The sequence below is a fragment of the Diadema antillarum genome, unplaced genomic scaffold (assembly GCF_040938485.1).
Source record: "Diadema antillarum isolate AM-2024a unplaced genomic scaffold, OU_Dant_1.0 seq00001802_RagTag, whole genome shotgun sequence".
Classification (NCBI taxonomy): domain Eukaryota; kingdom Metazoa; phylum Echinodermata; class Echinoidea; order Diadematoida; family Diadematidae; genus Diadema; species Diadema antillarum.
Window position 1 is genome coordinate 451688 of NW_027272478.1, and position 18297 is coordinate 469984.

Sequence of the window (18297 nt, forward strand, 5' to 3'; positions counted from 1 at the left end):
AATAATGAGGTCTAAAAGTTTTTCATTATAAAACCTCTAAATCATTTCCCATGTTGTGCTAATGACATAGTTTGACGGCCGACTAAACTTTAATAATCATATGCCATGCATCAGCTTTGTACAAATGTTGACTATCATGACAGGTACGACTGCAACGTTTAGCGTAACAAGTACCCATCAGGAAGCTAGGTTCTCGTCGTTACCATGGCAATTGCCATTCCAGCAAGAATTACTATCCTTGCAACTTTTTTTTTTTTTAATTGGGCCCTGGATATCACAGACAATTATAATTTTGCTCAATTAACGGACGCCCCGCAAAGAATTACATATACAGTAGTACTGCTAAAACTTTTGGCTTGATGATTACAAATGGAATGAAAAGATTGATCAATCAGACATTTTACTTTTAAGTTTCTGTGATGGCATACGATATATTGCACATGGGGTGAAGAGTGTGTCGCTGTCAGAAGAATTTTAATGAATAAAAATTGATACACAATTAAAGATTAGGTTCTCGTCGTTACCGTGGAAACTACCATTGCCGCGAGAATTGCTATCGTGGAAAAGTTGTTTGAAATGGGACTCTGGATATCACAGATAATTACACTTGGCTCAATTAGTGGACACTCCGCCAAGAATTACATATGCTGCTAAAACTTTTGGCTTGATCATTACAAATGGAATGATAAGATTAATCAATTAGGCATCTTACTTTTAAGTTTCTGTGATTCCATCTAATATATTGCATACTGGGTAAAGTGTGTGGCGCCATCAGAAGAATTTTAATGAATGAAAATTGATACACAAAGATTAGGTTCTCGTCGCTACCATGGAAACTGTCCTTACAGCGAGAATTGCTATCCTAGCATTTTTATTTTTTTTTTGTAATGGGACCCTGGATATCACAGATAATTACACTTTGGCTCAATTAATGGACACTCCGCCAAGAATTACATATAGTACCGCTAAAACTTTTGGCTTGATAATTACAAATGAAACGAAAAGATTGATCAATCAGACATTTTACTTTTAAGTTTCTGTGATGGCATCCGGTATATTGCACATGGGGCGAAGAGTGTGCCGCTATCAGAAAAATTTTCATAAATAAAAATGAATACACAATTAAAGATTACATTAATGTATACATTTTATATAAATACAGTCTCAGTGGAATGCTAAAGATTAATGATGATATACATAGTGCATACCGTTACGAAATAGTCGATTGAAATAATACTTACAACAGAAGCACACCTAAAGGCCAAACAAAAAGAGACATTAGAGAAAACGCCTCAACTTAGATGACAAAAGATATTTTTGACTTGATTCAAATAACAAATTCAAATGAAGACAAATGAAATTAAAACAAGCTATACCCTGATCAACTGGAATGCAACCGTTTGAAATACGCGTTATGTTCATTGTGCCAAAGGTCCGAAAATGAAATAAGGTTCGTTATTCTGAACGTTAGTTAATCCAAAGTGTATGTGGAAACACGTGTGGAAACGATATCTTGTCTGTACCATTATCAAAACATGCAGTTTATTAATTACTATTGGAAAATCTTTATTGCTAATGATAAATCTGTCAATTAAAACCTTTGAAGTGTCATTCAAATGATAATCATCATGAGAACAGTTGAAATTGGAAAAACGGGCAGAAAACACCAAGTACATAAATTGTGGATAACAATATACATACTACCGGACACAGCGAAAAAAAAAACATTAAAAAAAGAAAATCTTTAAACACATTGACTTTGAAACCGAGAATGGAGACCTCATTCTCTCTTTTCAAAGGAGAACTAAAACACTTTCTTTTTTATCCAGTGTTTTAGTTTTTTTTTTCAATCGTTGCTCTTTCCAAAGGAATCAATGTAAACGGAGGCGTCACCTTTCTGCGCCAGGAGTGTCAGTGTGTGACAGACATGGCGCATTTTCTACTGTTCATGGGGAGCGCCACTGACAGGGGTCGAACCTAGGATCGTTATTGTTCATTCTTCATATTATAGACATCCTCAGGGATTGTCTTTAGAAATGTGTTACGTAATTATACGCAAATGATGCTTGCAATGCTTGCATACATCATTCAGGTAAACATTAGGGACATAAAGAGTAGAGTAAATAATGATTTGATAAATATGTCTCGGTGTCTTGTCATATAATTGCTTGTCAATAACCGCAAAGAAACATGAAGCTATGGGATAAGTTCTCAAAAAAAGAAGGAAAACGTAAAACTAGTAATGTTATGTTGATAATGATAGAATGAAACATGTAACTAATTGTAAATATCTTGGTGTATATACTCCCAGTTATCTAAGCTGCGATAAACATGTTGAACATATCGGTAACTTTGTTGTGAAGAAACCCACATTACATCAAAAGCAGGCATTCCTCATTTATAATTGCACTACAGCCAAACTGGATTATTGCGATGTGGTGTGGAATAATGAAAATAAAATGAAAATGCCCCCAAATTGCAGTTTTCACGAAAAAGATTACGTAGTGTCCTAGCAGTACAAACCAGATATCCAATTAATACAATTCTTAAAACTTTGTCTTTGAGACAATGTCATAAAGACGAGAGAAACGCAAATTACATTTAAGGGATACACACACACACACACACACGCACACACAAATTTATCAAGGCAGTAGAGGAGTTTTATACCTCCCCACATTTGACAAAGAAAGTATGGTGAGTACAATGATTGAAGATGCCTTTTGTCAACATGTCAGTTACTATAAGAAAGTCAACTGAAACATTTAGCAGTGTTTAGGTGCGGTTTCGTTTGTCAACCATTTGTATTTTAGATGGATCCTGTTAAGACCCTATTAACAGTGAGAATTTTGATTTCAAAGCGTTTAAAACTACTTTAGTCTCTCTCCGGCTTAGATATGATCACACTTTCCACCAGATCTCGGGATGATTCTTGGGTTTTTACGAAATTGAACCTGACATTAATATTGATTTTTCCTAAAATATCTCAACTGATGGATGCTGAGCTGACACACTTCCATAAACTCCCAGTTTTTATTTCAAATTATCGGTACACGTGGATCGTACTATACAAGACAGAGAGCACGTAACTTCTTTGATGTCGTCAGCTGATGACGGTGATCTGTTTCCTAGACTAAAACATCGGGTAAGGCCACTAGCAAAGGTGCCCGTTTGTAACAAAATTTTACTATTCTAGTATATCTCATTACAGTTTCATTACAGATACAGTATATATCTATATCTATCTAAACAATGATCTATACATGTATATATATATATATGTAGATATATATATATAGATTGATATAGATATATATGCATGTATATATATATGTATATATATATATATATATATATATATATATATATATATATATAAAGATAAGTAACAAAGCTGCAACAAAGTTCATGCTGTATTCACCAACGGTTTATTTCTTCACACAAATTTTCGAGCGTCTCGCCGCCCTTTCTCAAGTGTTGATACTGAGAGAACAATAACAAAATTAAAGTGAAAACTAAGTTTCGGTTAGTGCCTGAGAACCCGTCTAGCAACATTTCATTTTTTCTTGCAATATATCGAAAGAGTCCACTAAGAAACTTACCTGGCTGACGCGGTTTGCCGGAATGATGAGTCAGTTTGGAGTATTTTGAGAAAAATAATAATAGTAGGAAAACCGACTTTTATTCCAGAAGGCTCCAGACTAACTCGGTCTCGGGAAAAAATCGACCCTACTTCAGACAACTCACACGCAGTTCGTGATCGCCACATTCTACTGGCCACTGCATAATACCAAATGAGGCCTATAACTGAATGGACAGGAAAGTGCGTGCTAACGTAATCCTGTACAAAACAAAACAAAAATGACAGCGCGCGGTCCTCAGTTGCTGAGACGCGCGGTCTTTGGAGTTTTTGTTGTTGTTTATCATGCACCTTTGATTGTTTTAGAGGTGCTTGATAGGCGCACACTAATTTTGCATGCGCGCAAAAGAGGTTTTTGATGCGCGCGTTGTAACAACTCGGACCATTACTGCGAGTAGCCAGAACACGAAGCGCTAGTTTATACAGGCCGCTCCCATAGGACAACACTGTACAATCAGAGGGACAACCATTACAACTCATTATCCCGCCGTCAGAGCGAAGCCGAGTTATCCCCGAGTCCGAGTCTAGCCAGACCCCGTTCGGGTAAGTTCTGAGACTGAACGTTTTTGGTTAATATTTCGCATTTTCGTCGTTACTCATCGAATATGTTGTTATAACATCGTTATCCTGCACATTTCCTTAGCATACGTTCACATTCGGGAGCGAAAGTTGACAACTTTTGCAGGCGTACCAGGTGGGTGTTTCATAAAGCTGTTCGTAAAGTTACGAACGACTTACGAGCGACTGGTGATCAGTTCTTGTGCTGAATAATGGAAATTCTGATAAGTATAGCACATCAGAACTGATCACCAGTAGCTCGTAAGTTGTTCGTAACTTTACGAACAGCTTCATGAAACACCCCCCAGAACTTTGTTTGGGCTTTAAGCCATAACAATATATTGCAACCGTGTTACCAAGGATGCGCGCTTTAACGCATCAATGCTAGGCATCCTAACACCCAGTGCGCATCCTGGCAACAGTGCAATGTTACGTCATAATGAAATGACAATCAGCGTGTTTCTACAGAACCCCAAATTCCGGGTCTATCGGATTGTATCCGATAGAGGGGGCTGTAGAAACACACCAGTAACGGTTTCTTTCCGATGCAGATTCCGATACCGATTCCGCTTAACTTAACCGTCTAATGAGGTAGTTCTTTCCGGGGCAGTTTCCAGTGTCAGCGCTGTAGAAACACGCCAGGTTCAATAATCCGATACTGACCCGGAAGACAATCACCAGTTTGACATACACGTGTACGGTAATGTGGCCATGACTTTTATGTTTTGCATGCATGCTGCAGCTATTTATCTAAACGTTAGTTGGGTGTCTCCAACACGGCCGAGTATCAGGTTCTAACGTTACTAGTCACAATTTGCCTCAGATTTGACAAACTTGTAAAGAAAATACTCTGAATTTTAGCATAAAGAAAAGACACACGAACAGGGGTAGGGGTGTTATTTTTACACAGTTGCGCTGTGATTTTAAAACCAAGGCAACTAACACTAGTAACAACGTTAGATTCGAGCTAGATCTACTACTCAGTCTAGAACCTATCGCTAGTTCTACGACTTTGTACGAGTACTAGTAACGTTAGTGGCACTGATGTCCGAGTACGACTAACTTGATACATTCTATTATTGACAATACTATACTACTACTAGCGCTAACAATGTCAATACGTGTGAGATGCACATTGGGGTCTAAATAGATATTCTAGGCCTAATTAGTAATACTTTTTAGTTCGGAAAAGACAAACTCTAATCAAGTCTAGCACTAGTGTGGTAAATGGAAATATGCGGTATGTTATTGTTGCGTCAATGCGTTGAGGCGCGTTGTGTCCATGCCAATGGCGCAGTGTGCGTGTGGTTGGCATGGGCACAACGCAACTTTTATTTTTCATGTGAATATAATGACGCAGATTTGATTGATTCTTGATTCTTCACTTTCACTTGAGAGAGAATGGACATACAAATGTATTCTCTACGAGCTCTGCTATGTTGAATAGTTAATAGGCCTGTATCTGTTATTCACTCTGTATTCGACATGTAGCTGAGGATAATGCGGAGTTTATACATGTATCGGCAGACTTAACCCCGGGACACAGTTACACACTGTGGGAGTTACTGTGTGTTGGGGCTGGTCGCAGTTACGGCAGACTGAGACTGTTTGATTTGTTCAATAAAATCTATGCAACGTCAACTGGAGACTGTCAGCGTCATCATTAACCCGGCTTACAACAAATGGTGTCAGGAGTGGGATGATGACAGCCTGACGGAGTGATCCACTTCATCTAGTTGAAGAACCCTGATCGACGAATAACAGCCTCGAGTATGACGGAATAATGGTCCACGTTTCGCTCCGAGGAGACCTGCTGTTTTAACTACACTTTGGTAGCGGACAGGAGTGCTGGGTAATCTTGATGTTGATCTTGATGGTGTACGTTGATCAGCCCTGGTAGAGCAGCACTACTCTGTGAGGCAGCTTCAAGATGATCAGGCTCGTCGATGGCGGGCTGGAGACTGGAGCTGATGGTGCGTCGGGAGTTTTGCTGTGGACGTCGGAGTGCGCTGGCGTGCGTCGGGGGCGGCTGAACATCAATCGGGATGCGAAATCGACGGTTACAGAGCTGCGATATATCTCACGCACTGAGCAAGTATTTGGTAACTGAATCAATGGATGATGCTGAACTTTCGTTTAACCGTGTTAACCGATTGGACTTAATGCAGATTTTGACCTATGATGCCATTTGGGCATTACGTTTCATGTTTGAAAATGACGTGTCTTATAATTGGTCAGTTTAAGTGCGTCTTTAGTCATGTGTGAACAGTTTGTTTATAAGGATGTGCAAAGTGATGATTGCTCTTCGTCATCATATCGACAGGCAATAGGGTTGTGTGTAAATCTCGCTCTAGGCCATGCTCAGATTGAAAAGTTTAGTGGGTATTGTGAAGATGGCACTGAAACACCTTTTTCTAACTGGATGGAAGGATTCAATTTTATTATTGAACCTTTCCATTTCAATGATGAGGAGAAGGCTTGGGTTTTGGTGAGCAACCTCACGGGGCCAGCAAGAGAGGAGATTCTTTATTGTCTGTCTGACGAGAAGCGGAGGAGTTTCACAGAGATTGTAAAAGCTCTCCGTCTATGTTTTAGTCGAGAGAATTCTCACTATTTACGATGTTTGCTCTATAATCGTGTACAACATGATAATGAAGACTTGGCAGACTTCAGTAGGGATCTCATTCGTCTTTATGCCAAATTGGTACACTCTAAAAAATGCGACATGCGACATGTTTATGAACTAAACACAGCGTTAAAGATCTAAACACTATGTTTAACATCTAAACACCCGGTGTGTATAGCACGTGTAAAGTATTGAGAGTTAAAGTGTTTAGCTTGGAGTGTTTAGTTGGAGTGTTTATTCTGGTCACGCTATGTTAATCTCAATATGTCCATATATATATGGAGAAGTGTTGGAAATGGCGTGTGAATTGCAATTTCGTAGTTTCCTTTTATCACGAGAAAGTGGAAACTGTTACGACATCAAGATGCACTATGAAATAATTCATGTTTTAGGCCTTTCATGGAAATGCCTAATCAATAAGGAAAAAGGATAAACTAAAAATATGTAATACAACTTTAATAAATTTAAATTTTTGTTTCGCATGTACAGTCCTATATTTTAACTGCTAGAAAAAAAATGGTAGTTGCCTTTGTTAATGATTTCGTTCATGGTTTAGGGCATTACCCAAATGTTTGTTGGTTAGGCCTAAACACTTCTACTGTCAGGGTAAACAGACGCGTTTACATTTAGAACGCCTCGTAAACACGTTCTAAACACCGCACATGTTTAACATAAACACTGTGATACTCGTACTCTACAAGTCAGCAACGCATGTGACAACATGACGGCCGCGGCCGGCCACAACGCACGCAGTGGTGCCCTGTGCGTGCGCTTCTAGCGCACACTCGTGCTATGCATAAATTATGACCATAATCAATGCACAATTGGCGGGAAGCGGGAAAGGAGATGTGCGCGTACGTACCTGTACGGATGGATCTGTCTGATTGGCTGGCTGGTGCTGCCCTAGCAGCGTGATGTGCGTAGGCCTACAGATTACTACGTGCGCATTCGTTCTAGGCTTGGTGTACGGTATCGTCCACTACACTATATACTGTACAATACGACTCGATCGACTGCACTAGCACTGACTGTTTGTGTACTGCATAAAGGAGCGAATCTAGCTAAGATGGCGTCGAAGCGATAAAGTTCTAGCCTGGCCGGTCTGCATGAAAGCGGTAAGTCTGCTAAGTCTGCTAAGTCGGTGAATAACAAAATTTATTGCAAAATTGCCCTCGTTTAATGTAAAACTGTAGTAGGCGTAGAAATAGGCTACGCCCTTAAAGATTTTGCTCGTTTGTTTTAGTTTTCTATTTCTAAATCTAACGTTAGAACGGGGAACGCTCTAACGTTAACTGTAACGTGTTCACTGTTAGTGTTGTTAACGTTACAATCAATACAATAGGCCTACACTCTACAGATTACCGGTACCGTAGTTATGGGTAAACTCGGCCAAGCGAGCAAACTCACTGTATCTTTAATTTTACGAAGTTATGAAGTATCTTTCATGTGAATGACGATGAGTTAGTGACTAGACTCTATATTTTGAGTGAAATTCAGTTTTATTCCCTGTAAATTCTTCATAACTCAACAGGTGGTGAAAATTGAATGTAAAGCCCATTAGGATGTCTTGGAAAGGGATGCCGATGGCACCAAAGTGGGTGACGATGATGTCCTGACGACTGTATAAATTCTGCAAGACATTACCTCTGCTGGCAGAGAACGAGGCATGGTGCAGTCAGCAGAGTAAATCAACTGGGGATAGTACATCACTGTATACTACCAATGTGGAAAGTGGAAATCAAGTAAGTAGTCTACTCAAAATTGCAGAGCCAAATCAATGAATATTATGTACTTAAAGGGCATGTAAATGAGTTTCTATAAAATGCAGATTTTAGATGCTTTAAGTTCTTCTGTTTGTTTGTTTGTTTGTTTGTTTTTTGTTTGTTTTTTGTTTGTTTTTGTTTTTTTTTTGTGGGGGGGGGGAATTACCTACTCCTGACTCCTGAATCCAATCCATTAGCTAAAATAGATATGGAAAATTGATTTATTGCAAATATTGTTGAAAGTGTAAATTAAAGATGTGAAAATCTTCACCCAAGAGACAAAGGATACAGTAATGGTCGTAACTCTGCTTGATAATGATGATGAATATTACAGAAAGAAGCAACAGTAACAACAAAAAGACTTAAATTATTTCCAGAAAATTCAGCAAAGTAAGTAAAAACTGACGCAAGACACTAAGTGCTAATGTGATGAAGGGATTCTGTCATTCCTTTTAATTTGAACTTGCTTATGGATTCAGTCAACTTCTTTGCTATCCATTCATTTTCAGAATCTATGGGAGCAGTTAAGTCCATTGTATTGCAAAGCCACCTGATTTGTTTTCCTTGTGTAATCATTTCTTTTTACCAGCACCAGTACGTCATGGAAGAATTGATCAGGGATCACGCCAAACCTGTCTGGATTAGACTGAAAGATGCATGCGCTTACTTCTATACAACCCGTCTAAAAGTGCAAACATCTGAGGATTACAAGGACATCGCAAGATATACTGATATACAGTATATCTATAGGCCTACATGCCATATGAAGGAAATGAACCATGGATAATAATTTTGAATGTTAATAATCTTTTTCCCGCTAGCCATGTGATGTCTCACATCGTCATGATGCACTACAGACCTATTAGGAGGCATCCCACCTGTTAGAGCAACCTTTCTATTGTTTTTTTTTTTTTTGTCTTCACTGACAGTCTGCATCTAAACCTGTATACTAGAATAAAGTAAATCATATGGGGGATGATAGGGTTTTGTATGCGATGGGGCTTCAGTTCTCCGTGTGCGTGTAAATGCGTGTGTGTATTACATAATGACGAACCTCTAAAGAAATATGAAGGTAGGGGGCCTATATAATTCGAAGATGAATTCAATGCTTTTTTGATGAAAATTGGTTTTGAAATGGCAGGGATATCCAAAACAAAGCGATTCTATCGTCCTCTGTGCTTACGATAATGGTCACCTGCATTCTTATTGCTCATAGATATGTGTAATTGTCTTTTTTTTTTTTTAACAGCTGGTACGTAAAATTGTAATTTTATCTAATATGTAAAGACACTCTCTCGAAATCGTTTTGCACTATTAAGAAAAAACAGTTTTATTCACTTCATTTTATTCATTAACCAATGTCCTTGTAATTCACTGTTAAGATATTACTCAAGAACTTTGTTTGATTGGCTTTCTGTTATATTCTTGTGCAAAAAGGAATATAGAAATCAAAACAAATCAAATCAAAATATCAGCCATTTCATTTTCTTCCCCCTCAGGTGCTTCCAATACAATCAGCAGATATTGGACGCAAATAAGAGGCCAGTAGTTGCATTTGTTTGGAATTCTTTGCAATTTTCTTGTAGACCTGACAGGAAATGCAGTATTCGGTAATTAATATTTTCTTTCTGAGATATTCTTGAAATCGGTGACATGGAGAGAGGTATTAGAAATGTAGTACAACATGTATGGAGAATAGGGAGGAGTCTTGCAACTGACTGACAAATTGACAAGGGAGGAGTCTTGCTGATCACATCGCGTGTTCATGACAGCCTTGCATACCCTCCCGCCTCCAGTTGCAATGCATTATTTTTTTCTTTGTTCATATCCTCTTGTCTTTACCAAAAATTCTGCTGTGTCGAGATTGAAAGTAGCCCTCCATACCATGATTATGTGGAGTATGATGAGACTGATTAGACTCTAATAGACTATTCATGTATACCCATTGACTTTGACTTCTTTCTCCAAGGTTCTAGCAAGGTAGAAGTTTTTTCTCACTCACCCCTTGATATCCACTAACATTCTAATATTTCTCTCATAATAGCAAAAGTGAAAAATCCATACAGTACTGTTAGCCTACATGTACTTTCAGTGATCGTCGCAGTGAAAAGAACAATATTATGTATGTATTTCAGTTCCATTATTGGTACTGATCAGGGAGTGCAGATGTTCACCACAGGCTAAATACAGTGAAAACATTTTTTTTTGGTCTCTTTATGATGGAGTGCATCATCTACACTCCCTGATCAGTACCAATACGACCATATAGTGTTGTGCATGGTATAATTTGCCGTGAGCCTAATCTGGTTCGGGTACATCCCAAAGCACTTTGCCAATAATTGATGCAATCTTTAAGGTCGGCATGTATTTGTTCACAGACTGCAGTTATGTTCCTGGAGGTGTTACATACATGTCAAGCTTCCGAAGCGTCGAGTTGCAATTCACAATCAACAAGTTTATTAGTTTGTTTTACAATACTAAGAATTAGTTCTGAATACAGTAGAAAGACGGCAATTCTTGAAAGTAGGCCAAGAATTATATGTGACTGAAAAGTAATTGTTAAATGCAATAATTTTTTTCTCCAAAATGAGTTGTGTGCCATTTCCTGCATATACAAATTTTACCGTGTGTATAGGAGAGAATTTCATTTACGTCTTCGTGAACAGGCCAGTGACTCCCAGGTATCTTGCATTTAACTCAGTATGGTGTCGTATAGCAAAACATGGCAATATTTAAAGGGGAAATCCAGTCCAAATACATGTTAGTCTGATAAGAAAGAGTGAAATATCAAGAGTTCATTGGTAAAATTTTGATCGAAATCGGATGTAAAATAAGGAAGTTATGACATTTTGAAGTTTCGCTAATTTTTGAGGAAACAGTTCTTGAGTGGTTGATATGAATATGCAAATGGCAACGTGGGCATGTCATTCCCTCACAACTTACTTAATTTCAAGTTTTTCATTCAAACGCAATTATTCCCGAGGCTCAAGTCCTGATATATCTAACTGATCACTTTTCTGAAGTTATTCAACCAGCAATACCATAATGTTTCACATTTCATTACGAAACATAAACATTGAATTTCATCATTTTTTTTTGTATACGATCAATGAAAAATTGTGAGGTTATGGCATGGTCAACTCACTCATTTGCATATTTATATCCACTTTTAACTGCTTTGCAGAAATTAGCAAAACTTCAAAATTTTATAACTTCCTTATTTTTCATCCGATTTCATTCAGATTTTTACTGTTAAGCGTTACTCTTTTTTATCAGACTATCGTATTTATTGGACTCGATTTCCCCTTTAAAGGATTTTAACTTACTAGTATTATTCATTAGATATTGCCCAAGTTTGACTGATGTTTTGATAACTTGCATTCAGAGAATTACCTTTGCCTCTTGTAGCCAAAATGTTTGTGAAAGCTAAACCAGGTCTTCCCTGGTATTATGCGATGTAAGTGTGCTGATGATTTGGTACATACTGGGTAAATTCTATATAATGTTATGCGTTTATCCCATTCCATGCAAAAAAAAAGTGGAAACAATCCACTGTACACTAATAAATACATGGGAATTAACATGCATGATGATATGTCTCATTTAAACACGTATAAATTAGCATGTATGAACGTATGATGTGTAAACATGTCTCGTATAAACACGTGGAAATTACCATGTATGATGTGTAAACATGTCTCATATAAACACTCAGCATGTATAAGGTGTAAACATGTATCATATAAACACTGAGAAATTGCGATGTTTAATATGTAAACATGTCACATGTTTAGTGTATGCAATTTTGTGATCGATCTAAAAATCAGACATGTGTTCTGAGAATAAACACTAAAATGGCAAATAAACATGTCGCAGTGTTTTTAATCTGTCACAGCGAATAAACATGTCGCAGTGTTTACATAGTAAACAGTGCGTCATGTTTATTTTTTGGTTCAGTGTTTAGATCTTAAACATTGTGGGTGATTATGTGACTGTGCGGTGTTTAGTATTTAAACACTGTGAGTGATTATGGTGTAAACGTTTGGTGTTTAGGCTATAAACAGAGCAGGTGTTTAGTTTTTAAACATCAGAACCGTTTAAAACATAAACATGTGTCTGTGATAAACACCTAGGGTGTGCTGAAAATAAACACAGCATGTGTTTAGTTTCTAAACATGTTTAATATATAAACGCGTCGCAGTGTTTTTAAACTGTCACAGAAAAGTGTTTAGTTAGGTGTTTAGAAACTAAACAAATTTTTTACAGTGTAGGTGCTGCAGACGATGAGAAGGAAGCTGCGGCTTTGAGGCAGCTTAGGGATGAAGCTCTGTCAAATCAGTTTGTCAGTGGTACACGGGATGAGAGAGAACGAATTTTGCTAAGGCGTTTGCACATGAGAAATAGGGGAGGCCGATTTGAAGTGCTTAGGAGAGAAGCACTGTTAGTTCTCCGTGAAGATTGTATGCTAGAGGGAGATGGGCTGAAAATTGGGAGTGCTGATGCTGGAACACAGGGAGTGTTCACTGACCCGGTTGCTCAGCAGCTAGATCTTTCCTCAGATACAGCTGGACAGGAGAAGGAGGATGCCATATCTACTCTTTTGGATGGGGGATCGCAGATTCTGGGTTGCGTTGATGTAGATGAGAGTGGTGCAGAAATTGATGCTGAGGGACATGGACATGAGTCATGTGATGAACAGGTTGATGCAAAGGGTTTAGATGCTGGGGTGCTTCTAATTGCAAAACCTGTGGGAGAGGGTACCAAGAGGGGTCCCGAATTATCACTTGAAGGTCAGGATGTCCTAAAGCATGCAAAAGTGCAGCCACAAAGAACTAACGTAGCGCCAACGGAGCGGTCAGTTCCAAGAGGGGAGAATATTTCTCATGGTGACATTGTTGTCAATAATGTAACAACAAGGGAGGCATGCATACCTAACTGTAACATGTGGAAGCATGGATGTCATATTCAGGGAACGGTATGGGGGCCCTGGGAGTCAAACTGGAGACCGGATTTTCATGGAATCTTGGTCGCTGCAGGTTAGAAATCCGCTGTCCGTTCATGGAATTTGTTGTGAGTTGATTCGCTTACAGTGTATACGTTCATGACTGCAGCTGAAACTTGTGTACCATCTCAAGTAGCAATGGAATTAGGAATTATGCGCATTTAGAGATGCAATATCAATGCGAGAAATGATTATCAATATAATATGGTTGTTTTAATTGATATGTGATTGATAAGAAGTTTTTAATGATACTGGAATAGTGATAAAGTATTTGAAATCACTAGTATATACGTGGAAAAATGAAGGAACTATAGCCATTGTTTTCATTGTTTTGTTTGAAGCTGAACAACGTGGCATTCTGACAATTAGTAGTTGTTCAGTGAGTCAGGAACTTTTGATAATGAGAATAGTTGGTCGAAAATTCATGCTTTGAATGATCCCTTAATTTGTGTGAAGTTTTGTCAATGAGCAAATTGTCGACTGTGACGATATATTATGACACATAAAGCGGGGAAGTTATCTTTATCATTCGCTTGCTAAAGCGGGGAAGCTCATATTTGTTATTAGTGAATTCTAACATTCCGTGACTTCACCTTGTTTTAACTGTTGCATTTCCTGATATGTGTTATATTGAGTAATTGAGAAATATTACTCTTAGAAAATAGATTATCATCATACGGGTCGTATGATATAATCGCGGGGAAGTTGTCGTGTTGTATGTACAATTTGCATAGTGTATTAAGAGACCTGACTATGTATGTTGTGCCTCGATATAAATCTTAATTGATACAGACATTAATGTATGGTTTTATATACGACGCAGAACATGTTCTGTTGCGGCACGTTTGACGTTATTCTGGGCTTATATAGACCATTTTCTCGGAGAATCTGTACATAACTGACAATGTGGAACAACTGAGCTTTACATTGAATTTAAGCGGAACTGAAGATGACGTATTGATGTCTTATTCTCTTGGCCCGAACCTTTATGCCATGTATCTGAATTTGTATGATTTACTGTAAATTTGGAAGGTTCAAGAGTTTCAGCTTTTGGCAGATTTCAAAAATAATGTTCGATTTTGTAGTATTTCCGCGTTTGTATATTTGACTGGAAAAGCGGGGAACACACGCTTTCCTGAAACATATTTTTGTAATTATCTACTGTTAATCCGCTCTGTGTGGAATTGCTGTAAAGTGTAATGATTTGATGTGAAGAGCGGGGAATTTTTCGTTATGTATTATTGTGTGTAATGGTATGAAAATAATATGATGTAATTGGGATTATATAACACATGGTTGTGTTATATAATCGCGGGGAAGTTTGTGGTAAATGGAAATATGCGGTATGTTATTGTTGCGTCAATGCGTTGAGGCGCGTTGTGTCCATGCCAATGGCGCAGTGTGCGTGTGGTTGGCATGGGCACAACGCAACTTTTATTTTTCATGTGAATATAATGACGCAGATTTGATTGATTCTTGATTCTTCACTTTCACTTGAGAGAGAATGGACATACAAATGTATTCTCTACGAGCTCTGCTATGTTGAATAGTTAATAGGCCTGTATCTGTTATTCACTCTGTATTCGACATGTAGCTGAGGATAATGCGGAGTTTATACATGTATCGGCAGACTTAACCCCGGGACACAGTTACACACTGTGGGAGTTACTGTGTGTTGGGGCTGGTCGCAGTTACGGCAGACTGAGACTGTTTGATTTGTTCAATAAAATCTATGCAACGTCAACTGGAGACTGTCAGCGTCATCATTAACCCGGCTTACAACACTAGCAAAGTAGTGTTAGGGTTTGTTTTACGAACTTTTTGTCATTATTCTAGAGGTTCGTTACTAGGGTCTTTTATAGTTTCTTAATCCGACAAAGAATCAACTATGGATCTTGGTAGGGCCTATAAAAATACGACGTTTCGTTAGTCCGAAAATGAAAGAAAATTAAAACATTGATTTATCGAAACATTTTAAGCACATTTTGTCAATCCAATAACGGAAAAAGTGAGTCCACATGGGGTGTAACGTTAGATGTCTAGTTAACGTTAGATTTAGAGACAGGGTGCCTAACTAACAAACTTTAAAATCAACGCTATCTAACGACAACCGTTAACTGTTTTGTGAGGCATCCTAGCAACAGATACTTCTATTCTAAAATCTAACGTTGACTTGGAATATAACTAACGTTAACGTTACAGTTCTAGTGTAGTAAAAATGTTCCATAGACCCGAGTTTCTACCTGAATTAAATCCTACCTGCCCAAAGAAAGAGGTCTAAACGTACACAGTTAACAGTTAACGTTAGCCCTACTAAAAGGGGCCCTGAAATTCAAATGCATGTTGATTTGTGTTGATTTAAAATGCCCTCAAATTCTCAACATCACTTTATTGGTGAAACGAATATTCTAACGTTATAAACATTCCATTTATTTTTAACGACTTTTTCTTTTTATTCTTCAGATTAGACTCTAGAGTTCTACTTGGCAACGCCCACAAAAAAAAAAAAATCAAACTTACATGCTAGTTCTAACGGGCTAACAGCTAGATCTACTTTAAGACATTTCTAATCAATATTATTCTAGAGATGACCTCATCTGTCAGTCATTGGTAAAGACTAAAGTACTGAAATATTTAACAAAATACATTTGATTTGGAATAACAGTTACACCTTCCCTCGCCATGTTTTTTGTAATAGTCCCAATGATATTATATGATAGAAACATGCAACTTCTAATCTAACGTTAAGTTATGCTGAGTCGAAAGGAAGGTGCATTCCAAATGTCTTTTGTTAAACATTTCTCATTTTCTGTACTTCAGCAATGATTGACAGATGATGTCATCTCAAGAATATTTATATCAGAATAATACTTAGACTGGATCTAACTGTTAACGTAACGTTAAAACTATTGATTAACATGTTATTGTTAGTTTTGAAGGATTTTTTTTTTGTGGGCGTTCCCAAGTAATCTCAAGAAAAATAGAAGAAAAAAAATGTTAAAAAGTAGTAAGCTAATACTAGAGCCTATGGAATGTTTCTTAGAACCACCCTTGTAACAATAGAGATATTTGTTTCACGGCAAAAGTGATGTTTTCAAATAAAATTGGATTTCAGGGCCCCTTTAACGTTAGTAATACACACACAACCTAAATTGGTAGGCAGGACTAATAAGAAGCTAGTCCAGATGGTGTCACCCTGGACTAGTGTTATTCTAGTAATGCTAGCTTGACTTGCTTATTGGACTACCGTGAAGTTAGTAATGACTACTGGACTTGGTAAACCAAGGCAAGTAATGACTTCTGGACTTGCATAATGCTAGTCATGATGTTAGTTAACACTGCTGGACTAGGGAAATCAAGCTAGTAATGAGCATAAAACTACTCATCATGTTAGTAGTGATTGCTGGACTAGTTAGGCAAAAGATAGTCAAAGAGTGCTGGACTAGCACAAAGCTAGTCATGTCTGCTGAACTAAGTTACTAGCTTTGGATTTCCATGCTAGTCATGACTGCTGGACTAGCATGAGACTTGTAATGGATGCTGGACTATGCTGAGTAAGGCTAGTCATTGCTGCTTGACTAGAAAACGACTAGCTTTAAGCTAGTGTAGATGGTGTCAAGTTACACTAACATAGAGCTAGTACAAACAGCTAGACTAGCTTATTGCTGGTCTGGCCCTTTTGACTAGCTTTCACCAAACCTAGTGCAGCATGCGTGACAAGCGAAAGCTAGTCAAGGTCTCGGAGATGAATCTGAAATGAAATTACATGTATGCAGATAATGTAACTGTGACGAAAATACATTAAAACAAAAGCAATAATATCAGGTTAAAAATCTCAAATTTTATTCATCCAACGAATGCAGCAAATTAATGTAGGCATCATGAATATCACAAATGAATCTTACATAATTGAAAAGAAATTGAATTGCAGCATTGAATAAACATATGAATATACAGGGTTACATAAAAACACTCAATGCACAATGGGAAGCATGAAATAAATCAAGAGTCGAGCTCTACAACTGCATATCTCCTTATATACAACATTTATATAAAATTGAACCCGTAAATGGCCATGTGTTGTGAACTTGCAACCCAAAAGGGTGGACCAAAAAAAAAAAAATTATGTTATGATTCATTGTTATATGAGCTCATTAAGCACATGAAATTGTGACACGGCAAGTGATAGAATAAAAAAAAAAAAAACGATGAAGGTGCGGGGGAGGTGAGGGGGAGAGGGGAGAGAAACGGTACACATAAAGTCTATGGGAGCGATTTTTTTAATTATGTGAATAACTTTGCTATACTAGGAACTAGGCAGTTGATTTTGGTTTTTTCTTACAGCTAGGACAGGTATAATAATCCAACTCCAAATGCATTATAAATTTCTCAATGATAATTATCTCAAATCAAGTCACAAAAGCTTTAATCATATGACCAAGTCAACTTAACACTATGAGAGCAAATTTATTATAATTCATAATTTTGGTATAATATGGGCTACAAACTTGATTTGAGTCTTTCTCATCCTTCTCATTATTTCAGCTTCATAACGCATGTTTTATTGTACAGTGTATTAAGAACTATAAATTATATGTGGCTATACAACTCGAAATCTGTGTCAAGGAGTAGCCGCAAGGCAAAGTCTGAAACTAAAGCAGAAATTCATTCCCAAGGATTGTGTACTAAATGTACAGTACATGTATTT